This window comes from Coffea arabica, chromosome 1e (genome assembly GCF_036785885.1).
Source record: "Coffea arabica cultivar ET-39 chromosome 1e, Coffea Arabica ET-39 HiFi, whole genome shotgun sequence".
Classification (NCBI taxonomy): domain Eukaryota; kingdom Viridiplantae; phylum Streptophyta; class Magnoliopsida; order Gentianales; family Rubiaceae; genus Coffea; species Coffea arabica.
The window spans coordinates 31195698-31210213 of NC_092311.1; positions in this window are offsets into that span (position 1 = coordinate 31195698).

Consider the following 14516-nt stretch of genomic DNA (forward strand, 5'->3'; position numbering starts at 1 on the left):
TTTTTCCGAACATTTCGCACTAGCGGGTCCCACGTCCGTTATATATCCTTAATTTCTCAAAAACTAACCGATACTAGAAAAATCATCTAAAACCTATATTTACTCGTAAGAATTATCTGGGAAAAGTTCTAGTAAAGAAAAATGTAGAAAAGGCGGGCGATTTAATAAAATAAACCCTAGAAAATTAGAAAATTTCTGGGTTCACACACTTATACTTTTCGGGGCGTCACAATCTCCCCTCCTCAAAAGAATGTCGTCCTCGACATTCCCTCTTGTACCAAATCAAGTCGAGACATCCCGCAAGAATCACTAATAACCAAACCCACAGTCCGGCATCCTAAACTTGAAGCCTAGGATACACTACAGAGATCTGAAGCCTAAGCTCTGATACCAATTGTGACAGCCCCACCTCCCCCTAAGGCGAACCAGAGGGTTCGGCGGGCCGCCTGCCCGGCTCTCGCCGGGACTCAGTCGTTCACTACATCCCTCAAACAAATACAAGATAAAACTCAAATATTACATCAAATTCTCCAATAAATAATTACATATCAAAAGCGAAGCGGAAACAATTCCCAACTATACATAAAATGATTCCAAATCCAAACGGTACAAGATATATGCGCCTTCCTTCGTCATGAGCCCTGTGGAGGGGAATAAAACATTTTGGGGTGAGCTAGAAGCTCAGCGAGTAACCAGTAAAATCAGTAATCAAATCTGTTTAACAATAGTTCATTTCAATGATGTCATTTCAATATGGAGTATCAATAATTCACGAAACATTTACAATGGAAAGCGATAGTAACATTCATGAAAAGGATACGTTCGTTCTCCTGTCATTTCATTGCATTTGGTTTCATTCGTGCATTCATTCACCCCGTCCCTGGCTTTTGGCCAGGCTCCACCAACCTACAAGGTAATACTCGAGTATACCGAAACGTTCACCCAAGTCCCTAATCGCCCGACCGAGTCCGTTTCTGGCTCGAGACGACCGGTAACAAGGGGCAATGGCCAGTTCAGCCCAAAACGCTTACATTCATGCGCAAGTAGCATTTAATCATAATCATTGAAAATTTCTTATTTATTTAGGTCGAGTACGATAAAGTACACACTCGCCTAGAAAACTCGTTTTAACAATCATTGAAAGCAAAATCAATAATAACAAGACACTCATATGCAAGCACGCATGATATGCAAGAAAACAGTTCAAAAGTAACTTTGAAAACAGTTTAAAGGTAAATAATGCGGGAAAGCGGTTCGAAAGTAACTTTGGAAACAATTCAAAAGTAAATAATGCAGGAAACGATTCATAAATAACTTTAGAAATAGTTTGAGGTTACTCACCTCAATGGCTCAGAAATCATCCATCATATAACATTGCCTTGCTCAAACCCAAGTCTTAGATCACAAACTCAATGCAATCAAGTCCTTTCAAAGTTCGGACAGCACTTCCCCTGAATTTGCTTACTTTTCCAGCCGTCATGGCTTCATTATATCCTCAGCCAGTCCCAAAGGTACACACACAACAACAAGTTCATCCAATAGCCATTCAGCAAGCTCCAAGTAGTACTAGTACAAGTCAAGTTAGGGAAAAGTCCGGAAATGAAAGTTAAGCTCAAAACCAGAAAAACAGTTTTGACGTCATTTTGCGGTAATGGTACCAAAGGCACATCGAGTATCGGATGAAGGTGCAAGATACACCGTTTCGAAGCTAAAAGACAGGGCTACAAAATTGTGGAAGGTCACTCAGTCCAAATCCCAACACAACTAAGTCAAATATGCCAAATAACAAACCAGAACCGTAATTGCAGGTTTACAAATTACACTATGCTGTAATCAGTACAACTCAGTCTAAACAGGTCCAAATGCAGAAATTCCAAAGGCATATGGTAGCTAGGACATCAAGCTACATTTCATCAGAAGACCTCAAGAACCAAATCCAAAGCAATTCCAGTCAAAACAACCCATTACAGGCGCAGTTCTTACATCCTGATGAACCCAGAACAGCAACAGTAAATTCGGCTTATCTCATTCTACACTACTCCAATTGCCCTGACATTTTACAGGCTCCCTTAAAACATCAATACCTACAACTTTCATGTTTTGAGCCAAGGCCAATTCGGCCTCTATCTAGGACCTAAAATTTCGGACAGAATGAAGAACCAAGAACCCTAATTTTCCAGATTTCTTCCAAAACAGAATTTACTTGCAATCTTCCACTTTTTCCACCTTCTAGAATCATTAAACATCAATTCCCATCATCAAGGATAGCCACAACATCACATTCATATTAAACCAGAAAATTCATCAATAAATTGAAAACTTCACCAATTCATCTCAAACCAAGAAATAAACCACAAATTTCAGCACTTTAGCTACCACTAAGCACAACTTAAGCTTCATTAAGTGTAGGAGGAAGTTCAATCACCACTCACCTAGTAAACAAGAGAAGAGGAGTTAATGGACACCTTAGCTTCCTTGAACACTTCCACAAAATCACTTACTAGCACCAAATGGAAGGATTGTATGGAGTAGAAACAAATTTCAGCACTTGGGTTGGATGATTTGAGCTAGATGTTAGCTAAAATGGTGAAGAGCTCTCTTCCTTTCTTCCTTAAGGTTGGTCGGCCAAAGAAGAGAAAGAAATGGTGATTTTTGTGGTAAATTTGAGATATTTAATCAACAATTGGTAAGAAAGGTCAAAAGTCAAATAAGTCAAATAAGTGGCAACCTCTCTTAAAGTGACACATGTCACTCCATTTAAAGCATCTCTATCCTTTTTCTCTCTCACATCAATCACATCACAACCTCTACTTATCTCTTAACACCCGATAAATTTCACCCAGTGTCCGGAACTTAACCTAATTGGCCGAATTTTTCCGAACATTTCGCACTAGCGGGTCCCACGTCCGTTATATATCCTTAATTTCTCAAAAACTAACCGATACTAGAAAAATCATCTAAAACCTATATTTACTCGTAAGAATTATCTGGGAAAAGTTCTAGTAAAGAAAAATGTAGAAAAGGCGGGCGATTTAATAAAATAAACCCTAGAAAATTAGAAAATTTCTGGGTTCACACACTTATACTTTTCGGGGCGTCACAATCTCCCCTCCTCAAAAGAATGTCGTCCTCGACATTCCCTCTTGTACCAAATCAAGTCGAGACATCCCGCAAGAATCACTAATAACCAAACCCACAGTCCGGCATCCTAAACTTGAAGCCTAGGATACACTACAGAGATCTGAAGCCTAAGCTCTGATACCAATTGTGACAGCCCCACCTCCCCCTAAGGCGAACCAGAGGGTTCGGCGGGCCGCCTGCCCGGCTCTCGCCGGGACTCAGTCGTTCACTACATCCCTCAAACAAATACAAGATAAAACTCAAATATTACATCAAATTCTCCAATAAATAATTACATATCAAAAGCGAAGCGGAAACAATTCCCAACTATACATAAAATGATTCCAAATCCAAACGGTACAAGATATATGCGCCTTCCTTCGTCATGAGCCCTGTGGAGGGGAATAAAACATTTTGGGGTGAGCTAGAAGCTCAGCGAGTAACCAGTAAAATCAGTAATCAAATCTGTTTAACAATAGTTCATTTCAATGATGTCATTTCAATATGGAGTATCAATAATTCACGAAACATTTACAATGGAAAGCGATAGTAACATTCATGAAAAGGATACGTTCGTTCTCCTGTCATTTCATTGCATTTGGTTTCATTCGTGCATTCATTCACCCCGTCCCTGGCTTTTGGCCAGGCTCCACCAACCTACAAGGTAATACTCGAGTATACCGAAACGTTCACCCAAGTCCCTAATCGCCCGACCGAGTCCGTTTCTGGCTCGAGACGACCGGTAACAAGGGGCAATGGCCAGTTCAGCCCAAAAGGCTTACATTCATGCGCAAGTAGCATTTAATCATAATCATTGAAAATTTCTTATTTATTTAGGTCGAGTACGATAAAGTACACACTCGCCTAGAAAACTCGTTTTAACAATCATTGAAAGCAAAATCAATAATAACAAGACACTCATATGCAAGCACGCATGATATGCAAGAAAACAGTTCAAAAGTAACTCTGAAAACAGTTTAAAGGTAAATAATGCGGGAAAGCGGTTCGAAAGTAACTTTGGAAACAATTCAAAAGTAAATAATGCAGGAAACGATTCATAAATAACTTTAGAAATAGTTTGAGGTTACTCACCTCAATGGCTCAGAAATCATCCATCATATAACATTGCCTTGCTCAAACCCAAGTCTTAGATCACAAACTCAATGCAATCAAGTCCTTTCAAAGTTCGGACAGCACTTCCCCTGAATTTGCTTACTTTTCCAGCCGTCATGGCTTCATTATATCCTCAGCCAGTCCCAAAGGTACACACACAACAACAAGTTCATCCAATAGCCATTCAGCAAGCTCCAAGTAGTACTAGTACAAGTCAAGTTAGGGAAAAGTCCGGAAATGAAAGTTAAGCTCAAAACCAGAAAAACAGTTTTGACGTCATTTTGCGGTAATGGTACCAAAGGCACATCGAGTATCGGATGAAGGTGCAAGATACACCGTTTCGAAGCTAAAAGACAGGGCTACAAAATTGTGGAAGGTCACTCAGTCCAAATCCCAACACAACTAAGTCAAATATGCCAAATAACAAACCAGAACCGTAATTGCAGGTTTACAAATTACACTATGCTGTAATCAGTACAACTCAGTCTAAACAGGTCCAAATGCAGAAATTCCAAAGGCATATGGTAGCTAGGACATCAAGCTACATTTCATCAGAAGACCTCAAGAACCAAATCCAAAGCAATTCCAGTCAAAACAACCCATTACAGGCGCAGTTCTTACATCCTGATGAACCCAGAACAGCAACAGTAAATTCGGCTTATCTCATTCTACACTACTCCAATTGCCCTGACATTTTACAGGCTCCCTTAAAACATCAATACCTACAACTTTCATGTTTTGAGCCAAGGCCAATTCGGCCTCTATCTAGGACCTAAAATTTCGGACAGAATGAAGAACCAAGAACCCTAATTTTCCAGATTTCTTCCAAAACAGAATTTACTTGCAATCTTCCACTTTTTCCACCTTCTAGAATCATTAAACATCAATTCCCATCATCAAGGATAGCCACAACATCACATTCATATTAAACCAGAAAATTCATCAATAAATTGAAAACTTCACCAATTCATCTCAAACCAAGAAATAAACCACAAATTTCAGCACTTTAGCTACCACTAAGCACAACTTAAGCTTCATTAAGTGTAGGAGGAAGTTCAATCACCACTCACCTAGTAAACAAGAGAAGAGGAGTTAATGGACACCTTAGCTTCCTTGAACACTTCCACAAAATCACTTACTAGCACCAAATGGAAGGATTGTATGGAGTAGAAACAAATTTCAGCACTTGGGTTGGATGATTTGAGCTAGATGTTAGCTAAAATGGTGAAGAGCTCTCTTCCTTTCTTCCTTAAGGTTGGTCGGCCAAAGAAGAGAAAGAAATGGTGATTTTTGTGGTAAATTTGAGATATTTAATCAACAATTGGTAAGAAAGGTCAAAAGTCAAATAAGTCAAATAAGTGGCAACCTCTCTTAAAGTGACACATGTCACTCCATTTAAAGCATCTCTATCCTTTTTCTCTCTCACATCAATCACATCACAACCTCTACTTATCTCTTAACACCCGATAAATTTCACCCAGTGTCCGGAACTTAACCTAATTGGCCGAATTTTTCCGAACATTTCGCACTAGCGGGTCCCACGTCCGTTATATATCCTTAATTTCTCAAAAACTAACCGATACTAGAAAAATCATCTAAAACCTATATTTACTCGTAAGAATTATCTGGGAAAAGTTCTAGTAAAGAAAAATGTAGAAAAGGCGGGCGATTTAATAAAATAAACCCTAGAAAATTAGAAAATTTCTGGGTTCACACACTTATACTTTTCGGGGCGTCACAATCTCCCCTCCTCAAAAGAATGTCGTCCTCGACATTCCCTCTTGTACCAAATCAAGTCGAGACATCCCGCAAGAATCACTAATAACCAAACCCACAGTCCGGCATCCTAAACTTGAAGCCTAGGATACACTACAGAGATCTGAAGCCTAAGCTCTGATACCAATTGTGACAGCCCCACCTCCCCCTAAGGCGAACCAGAGGGTTCGGCGGGCCGCCTGCCCGGCTCTCGCCGGGACTCAGTCGTTCACTACATCCCTCAAACAAATACAAGATAAAACTCAAATATTACATCAAATTCTCCAATAAATAATTACATATCAAAAGCGAAGCGGAAACAATTCCCAACTATACATAAAATGATTCCAAATCCAAACGGTACAAGATATATGCGCCTTCCTTCGTCATGAGCCCTGTGGAGGGGAATAAAACATTTTGGGGTGAGCTAGAAGCTCAGCGAGTAACCAGTAAAATCAGTAATCAAATCTGTTTAACAATAGTTCATTTCAATGATGTCATTTCAATATGGAGTATCAATAATTCACGAAACATTTACAATGGAAAGCGATAGTAACATTCATGAAAAGGATACGTTCGTTCTCCTGTCATTTCATTGCATTTGGTTTCATTCGTGCATTCATTCACCCCGTCCCTGGCTTTTGGCCAGGCTCCACCAACCTACAAGGTAATACTCGAGTATACCGAAACGTTCACCCAAGTCCCTAATCGCCCGACCGAGTCCGTTTCTGGCTCGAGACGACCGGTAACAAGGGGCAATGGCCAGTTCAGCCCAAAAGGCTTACATTCATGCGCAAGTAGCATTTAATCATAATCATTGAAAATTTCTTATTTATTTAGGTCGAGTACGATAAAGTACACACTCGCCTAGAAAACTCGTTTTAACAATCATTGAAAGCAAAATCAATAATAACAAGACACTCATATGCAAGCACGCATGATATGCAAGAAAACAGTTCAAAAGTAACTCTGAAAACAGTTTAAAGGTAAATAATGCGGGAAAGCGGTTCGAAAGTAACTTTGGAAACAATTCAAAAGTAAATAATGCAGGAAACGATTCATAAATAACTTTAGAAATAGTTTGAGGTTACTCACCTCAATGGCTCAGAAATCATCCATCATATAACATTGCCTTGCTCAAACCCAAGTCTTAGATCACAAACTCAATGCAATCAAGTCCTTTCAAAGTTCGGACAGCACTTCCCCTGAATTTGCTTACTTTTCCAGCCGTCATGGCTTCATTATATCCTCAGCCAGTCCCAAAGGTACACACACAACAACAAGTTCATCCAATAGCCATTCAGCAAGCTCCAAGTAGTACTAGTACAAGTCAAGTTAGGGAAAAGTCCGGAAATGAAAGTTAAGCTCAAAACCAGAAAAACAGTTTTGACGTCATTTTGCGGTAATGGTACCAAAGGCACATCGAGTATCGGATGAAGGTGCAAGATACACCGTTTCGAAGCTAAAAGACAGGGCTACAAAATTGTGGAAGGTCACTCAGTCCAAATCCCAACACAACTAAGTCAAATATGCCAAATAACAAACCAGAACCGTAATTGCAGGTTTACAAATTACACTATGCTGTAATCAGTACAACTCAGTCTAAACAGGTCCAAATGCAGAAATTCCAAAGGCATATGGTAGCTAGGACATCAAGCTACATTTCATCAGAAGACCTCAAGAACCAAATCCAAAGCAATTCCAGTCAAAACAACCCATTACAGGCGCAGTTCTTACATCCTGATGAACCCAGAACAGCAACAGTAAATTCGGCTTATCTCATTCTACACTACTCCAATTGCCCTGACATTTTACAGGCTCCCTTAAAACATCAATACCTACAACTTTCATGTTTTGAGCCAAGGCCAATTCGGCCTCTATCTAGGACCTAAAATTTCGGACAGAATGAAGAACCAAGAACCCTAATTTTCCAGATTTCTTCCAAAACAGAATTTACTTGCAATCTTCCACTTTTTCCACCTTCTAGAATCATTAAACATCAATTCCCATCATCAAGGATAGCCACAACATCACATTCATATTAAACCAGAAAATTCATCAATAAATTGAAAACTTCACCAATTCATCTCAAACCAAGAAATAAACCACAAATTTCAGCACTTTAGCTACCACTAAGCACAACTTAAGCTTCATTAAGTGTAGGAGGAAGTTCAATCACCACTCACCTAGTAAACAAGAGAAGAGGAGTTAATGGACACCTTAGCTTCCTTGAACACTTCCACAAAATCACTTACTAGCACCAAATGGAAGGATTGTATGGAGTAGAAACAAATTTCAGCACTTGGGTTGGATGATTTGAGCTAGATGTTAGCTAAAATGGTGAAGAGCTCTCTTCCTTTCTTCCTTAAGGTTGGTCGGCCAAAGAAGAGAAAGAAATGGTGATTTTTGTGGTAAATTTGAGATATTTAATCAACAATTGGTAAGAAAGGTCAAAAGTCAAATAAGTCAAATAAGTGGCAACCTCTCTTAAAGTGACACATGTCACTCCATTTAAAGCATCTCTATCCTTTTTCTCTCTCACATCAATCACATCACAACCTCTACTTATCTCTTAACACCCGATAAATTTCACCCAGTGTCCGGAACTTAACCTAATTGGCCGAATTTTTCCGAACATTTCGCACTAGCGGGTCCCACGTCCGTTATATATCCTTAATTTCTCAAAAACTAACCGATACTAGAAAAATCATCTAAAACCTATATTTACTCGTAAGAATTATCTGGGAAAAGTTCTAGTAAAGAAAAATGTAGAAAAGGCGGGCGATTTAATAAAATAAACCCTAGAAAATTAGAAAATTTCTGGGTTCACACACTTATACTTTTCGGGGCGTCACAATCTCCCCTCCTCAAAAGAATGTCGTCCTCGACATTCCCTCTTGTACCAAATCAAGTCGAGACATCCCGCAAGAATCACTAATAACCAAACCCACAGTCCGGCATCCTAAACTTGAAGCCTAGGATACACTACAGAGATCTGAAGCCTAAGCTCTGATACCAATTGTGACAGCCCCACCTCCCCCTAAGGCGAACCAGAGGGTTCGGCGGGCCGCCTGCCCGGCTCTCGCCGGGACTCAGTCGTTCACTACATCCCTCAAACAAATACAAGATAAAACTCAAATATTACATCAAATTCTCCAATAAATAATTACATATCAAAAGCGAAGCGGAAACAATTCCCAACTATACATAAAATGATTCCAAATCCAAACGGTACAAGATATATGCGCCTTCCTTCGTCATGAGCCCTGTGGAGGGGAATAAAACATTTTGGGGTGAGCTAGAAGCTCAGCGAGTAACCAGTAAAATCAGTAATCAAATCTGTTTAACAATAGTTCATTTCAATGATGTCATTTCAATATGGAGTATCAATAATTCACGAAACATTTACAATGGAAAGCGATAGTAACATTCATGAAAAGGATACGTTCGTTCTCCTGTCATTTCATTGCATTTGGTTTCATTCGTGCATTCATTCACCCCGTCCCTGGCTTTTGGCCAGGCTCCACCAACCTACAAGGTAATACTCGAGTATACCGAAACGTTCACCCAAGTCCCTAATCGCCCGACCGAGTCCGTTTCTGGCTCGAGACGACCGGTAACAAGGGGCAATGGCCAGTTCAGCCCAAAAGGCTTACATTCATGCGCAAGTAGCATTTAATCATAATCATTGAAAATTTCTTATTTATTTAGGTCGAGTACGATAAAGTACACACTCGCCTAGAAAACTCGTTTTAACAATCATTGAAAGCAAAATCAATAATAACAAGACACTCATATGCAAGCACGCATGATATGCAAGAAAACAGTTCAAAAGTAACTCTGAAAACAGTTTAAAGGTAAATAATGCGGGAAAGCGGTTCGAAAGTAACTTTGGAAACAATTCAAAAGTAAATAATGCAGGAAACGATTCATAAATAACTTTAGAAATAGTTTGAGGTTACTCACCTCAATGGCTCAGAAATCATCCATCATATAACATTGCCTTGCTCAAACCCAAGTCTTAGATCACAAACTCAATGCAATCAAGTCCTTTCAAAGTTCGGACAGCACTTCCCCTGAATTTGCTTACTTTTCCAGCCGTCATGGCTTCATTATATCCTCAGCCAGTCCCAAAGGTACACACACAACAACAAGTTCATCCAATAGCCATTCAGCAAGCTCCAAGTAGTACTAGTACAAGTCAAGTTAGGGAAAAGTCCGGAAATGAAAGTTAAGCTCAAAACCAGAAAAACAGTTTTGACGTCATTTTGCGGTAATGGTACCAAAGGCACATCGAGTATCGGATGAAGGTGCAAGATACACCGTTTCGAAGCTAAAAGACAGGGCTACAAAATTGTAGAAGGTCACTCAGTCCAAATCCCAACACAACTAAGTCAAATATGCCAAATAACAAACCAGAACCGTAATTGCAGGTTTACAAATTACACTATGCTGTAATCAGTACAACTCAGTCTAAACAGGTCCAAATGCAGAAATTCCAAAGGCATATGGTAGCTAGGACATCAAGCTACATTTCATCAGAAGACCTCAAGAACCAAATCCAAAGCAATTCCAGTCAAAACAACCCATTACAGGCGCAGTTCTTACATCCTGATGAACCCAGAACAGCAACAGTAAATTCGGCTTATCTCATTCTACACTACTCCAATTGCCCTGACATTTTACAGGCACCCTTAAAACATCAATACCTACAACTTTCATGTTTTGAGCCAAGGCCAATTCGGCCTCTATCTAGGACCTAAAATTTCGGACAGAATGAAGAACCAAGAACCCTAATTTTCCAGATTTCTTCCAAAACAGAATTTACTTGCAATCTTCCACTTTTTCCACCTTCTAGAATCATTAAACATCAATTCCCATCATCAAGGATAGCCACAACATCACATTCATATTAAACCAGAAAATTCATCAATAAATTGAAAACTTCACCAATTCATCTCAAACCAAGAAATAAACCACAAATTTCAGCACTTTAGCTACCACTAAGCACAACTTAAGCTTCATTAAGTGTAGGAGGAAGTTCAATCACCACTCACCTAGTAAACAAGAGAAGAGGAGTTAATGGACACCTTAGCTTCCTTGAACACTTCCACAAAATCACTTACTAGCACCAAATGGAAGGATTGTATGGAGTAGAAACAAATTTCAGCACTTGGGTTGGATGATTTGAGCTAGATGTTAGCTAAAATGGTGAAGAGCTCTCTTCCTTTCTTCCTTAAGGTTGGTCGGCCAAAGAAGAGAAAGAAATGGTGATTTTTGTGGTAAATTTGAGATATTTAATCAACAATTGGTAAGAAAGGTCAAAAGTCAAATAAGTCAAATAAGTGGCAACCTCTCTTAAAGTGACACATGTCACTCCATTTAAAGCATCTCTATCCTTTTTCTCTCTCACATCAATCACATCACAACCTCTACTTATCTCTTAACACCCGATAAATTTCACCCAGTGTCCGGAACTTAACCTAATTGGCCGAATTTTTCCGAACATTTCGCACTAGCGGGTCCCACGTCCGTTATATATCCTTAATTTCTCAAAAACTAACCGATACTAGAAAAATCATCTAAAACCTATATTTACTCGTAAGAATTATCTGGGAAAAGTTCTAGTAAAGAAAAATGTAGAAAAGGCGGGCGATTTAATAAAATAAACCCTAGAAAATTAGAAAATTTCTGGGTTCACACACTTATACTTTTCGGGGCGTCACAATCTCCCCTCCTCAAAAGAATGTCGTCCTCGACATTCCCTCTTGTACCAAATCAAGTCGAGACATCCCGCAAGAATCACTAATAACCAAACCCACAGTCCGGCATCCTAAACTTGAAGCCTAGGATACACTACAGAGATCTGAAGCCTAAGCTCTGATACCAATTGTGACAGCCCCACCTCCCCCTAAGGCGAACCAGAGGGTTCGGCGGGCCGCCTGCCCGGCTCTCGCCGGGACTCAGTCGTTCACTACATCCCTCAAACAAATACAAGATAAAACTCAAATATTACATCAAATTCTCCAATAAATAATTACATATCAAAAGCGAAGCGGAAACAATTCCCAACTATACATAAAATGATTCCAAATCCAAACGGTACAAGATATATGCGCCTTCCTTCGTCATGAGCCCTGTGGAGGGGAATAAAACATTTTGGGGTGAGCTAGAAGCTCAGCGAGTAACCAGTAAAATCAGTAATCAAATCTGTTTAACAATAGTTCATTTCAATGATGTCATTTCAATATGGAGTATCAATAATTCACGAAACATTTACAATGGAAAGCGATAGTAACATTCATGAAAAGGATACGTTCGTTCTCCTGTCATTTCATTGCATTTGGTTTCATTCGTGCATTCATTCACCCCGTCCCTGGCTTTTGGCCAGGCTCCACCAACCTACAAGGTAATACTCGAGTATACCGAAACGTTCACCCAAGTCCCTAATCGCCCGACCGAGTCCGTTTCTGGCTCGAGACGACCGGTAACAAGGGGCAATGGCCAGTTCAGCCCAAAAGGCTTACATTCATGCGCAAGTAGCATTTAATCATAATCATTGAAAATTTCTTATTTATTTAGGTCGAGTACGATAAAGTACACACTCGCCTAGAAAACTCGTTTTAACAATCATTGAAAGCAAAATCAATAATAACAAGACACTCATATGCAAGCACGCATGATATGCAAGAAAACAGTTCAAAAGTAACTTTGAAAACAGTTTAAAGGTAAATAATGCGGGAAAGCGGTTCGAAAGTAACTTTGGAAACAATTCAAAAGTAAATAATGCAGGAAACGATTCATAAATAACTTTAGAAATAGTTTGAGGTTACTCACCTCAATGGCTCAGAAATCATCCATCATATAACATTGCCTTGCTCAAACCCAAGTCTTAGATCACAAACTCAATGCAATCAAGTCCTTTCAAAGTTCGGACAGCACTTCCCCTGAATTTGCTTACTTTTCCAGCCGTCATGGCTTCATTATATCCTCAGCCAGTCCCAAAGGTACACACACAACAACAAGTTCATCCAATAGCCATTCAGCAAGCTCCAAGTAGTACTAGTACAAGTCAAGTTAGGGAAAAGTCCGGAAATGAAAGTTAAGCTCAAAACCAGAAAAACAGTTTTGACGTCATTTTGCGGTAATGGTACCAAAGGCACATCGAGTATCGGATGAAGGTGCAAGATACACCGTTTCGAAGCTAAAAGACAGGGCTACAAAATTGTGGAAGGTCACTCAGTCCAAATCCCAACACAACTAAGTCAAATATGCCAAATAACAAACCAGAACCGTAATTGCAGGTTTACAAATTACACTATGCTGTAATCAGTACAACTCAGTCTAAACAGGTCCAAATGCAGAAATTCCAAAGGCATATGGTAGCTAGGACATCAAGCTACATTTCATCAGAAGACCTCAAGAACCAAATCCAAAGCAATTCCAGTCAAAACAACCCATTACAGGCGCAGTTCTTACATCCTGATGAACCCAGAACAGCAACAGTAAATTCGGCTTATCTCATTCTACACTACTCCAATTGCCCTGACATTTTACAGGCTCCCTTAAAACATCAATACCTACAACTTTCATGTTTTGAGCCAAGGCCAATTCGGCCTCTATCTAGGACCTAAAATTTCGGACAGAATGAAGAACCAAGAACCCTAATTTTCCAGATTTCTTCCAAAACAGAATTTACTTGCAATCTTCCACTTTTTCCACCTTCTAGAATCATTAAACATCAATTCCCATCATCAAGGATAGCCACAACATCACATTCATATTAAACCAGAAAATTCATCAATAAATTGAAAACTTCACCAATTCATCTCAAACCAAGAAATAAACCACAAATTTCAGCACTTTAGCTACCACTAAGCACAACTTAAGCTTCATTAAGTGTAGGAGGAAGTTCAATCACCACTCACCTAGTAAACAAGAGAAGAGGAGTTAATGGACACCTTAGCTTCCTTGAACACTTCCACAAAATCACTTACTAGCACCAAATGGAAGGATTGTATGGAGTAGAAACAAATTTCAGCACTTGGGTTGGATGATTTGAGCTAGATGTTAGCTAAAATGGTGAAGAGCTCTCTTCCTTTCTTCCTTAAGGTTGGTCGGCCAAAGAAGAGAAAGAAATGGTGATTTTTGTGGTAAATTTGAGATATTTAATCAACAATTGGTAAGAAAGGTCAAAAGTCAAATAAGTCAAATAAGTGGCAACCTCTCTTAAAGTGACACATGTCACTCCATTTAAAGCATCTCTATCCTTTTTCTCTCTCACATCAATCACATCACAACCTCTACTTATCTCTTAACACCCGATAAATTTCACCCAGTGTCCGGAACTTAACCTAATTGGCCGAATTTTTCCGAACATTTCGCACTAGCGGGTCCCACGTCCGTTATATATCCTTAATTTCTCAAAAACTAACCGATACTAGAAAAATCATCTAAAACCTATATTTACTCGTAAGAATTATCTGGGAAAAGTTCTAGTAAAGAAAAATGTAGAAAAGGCGGGCGAT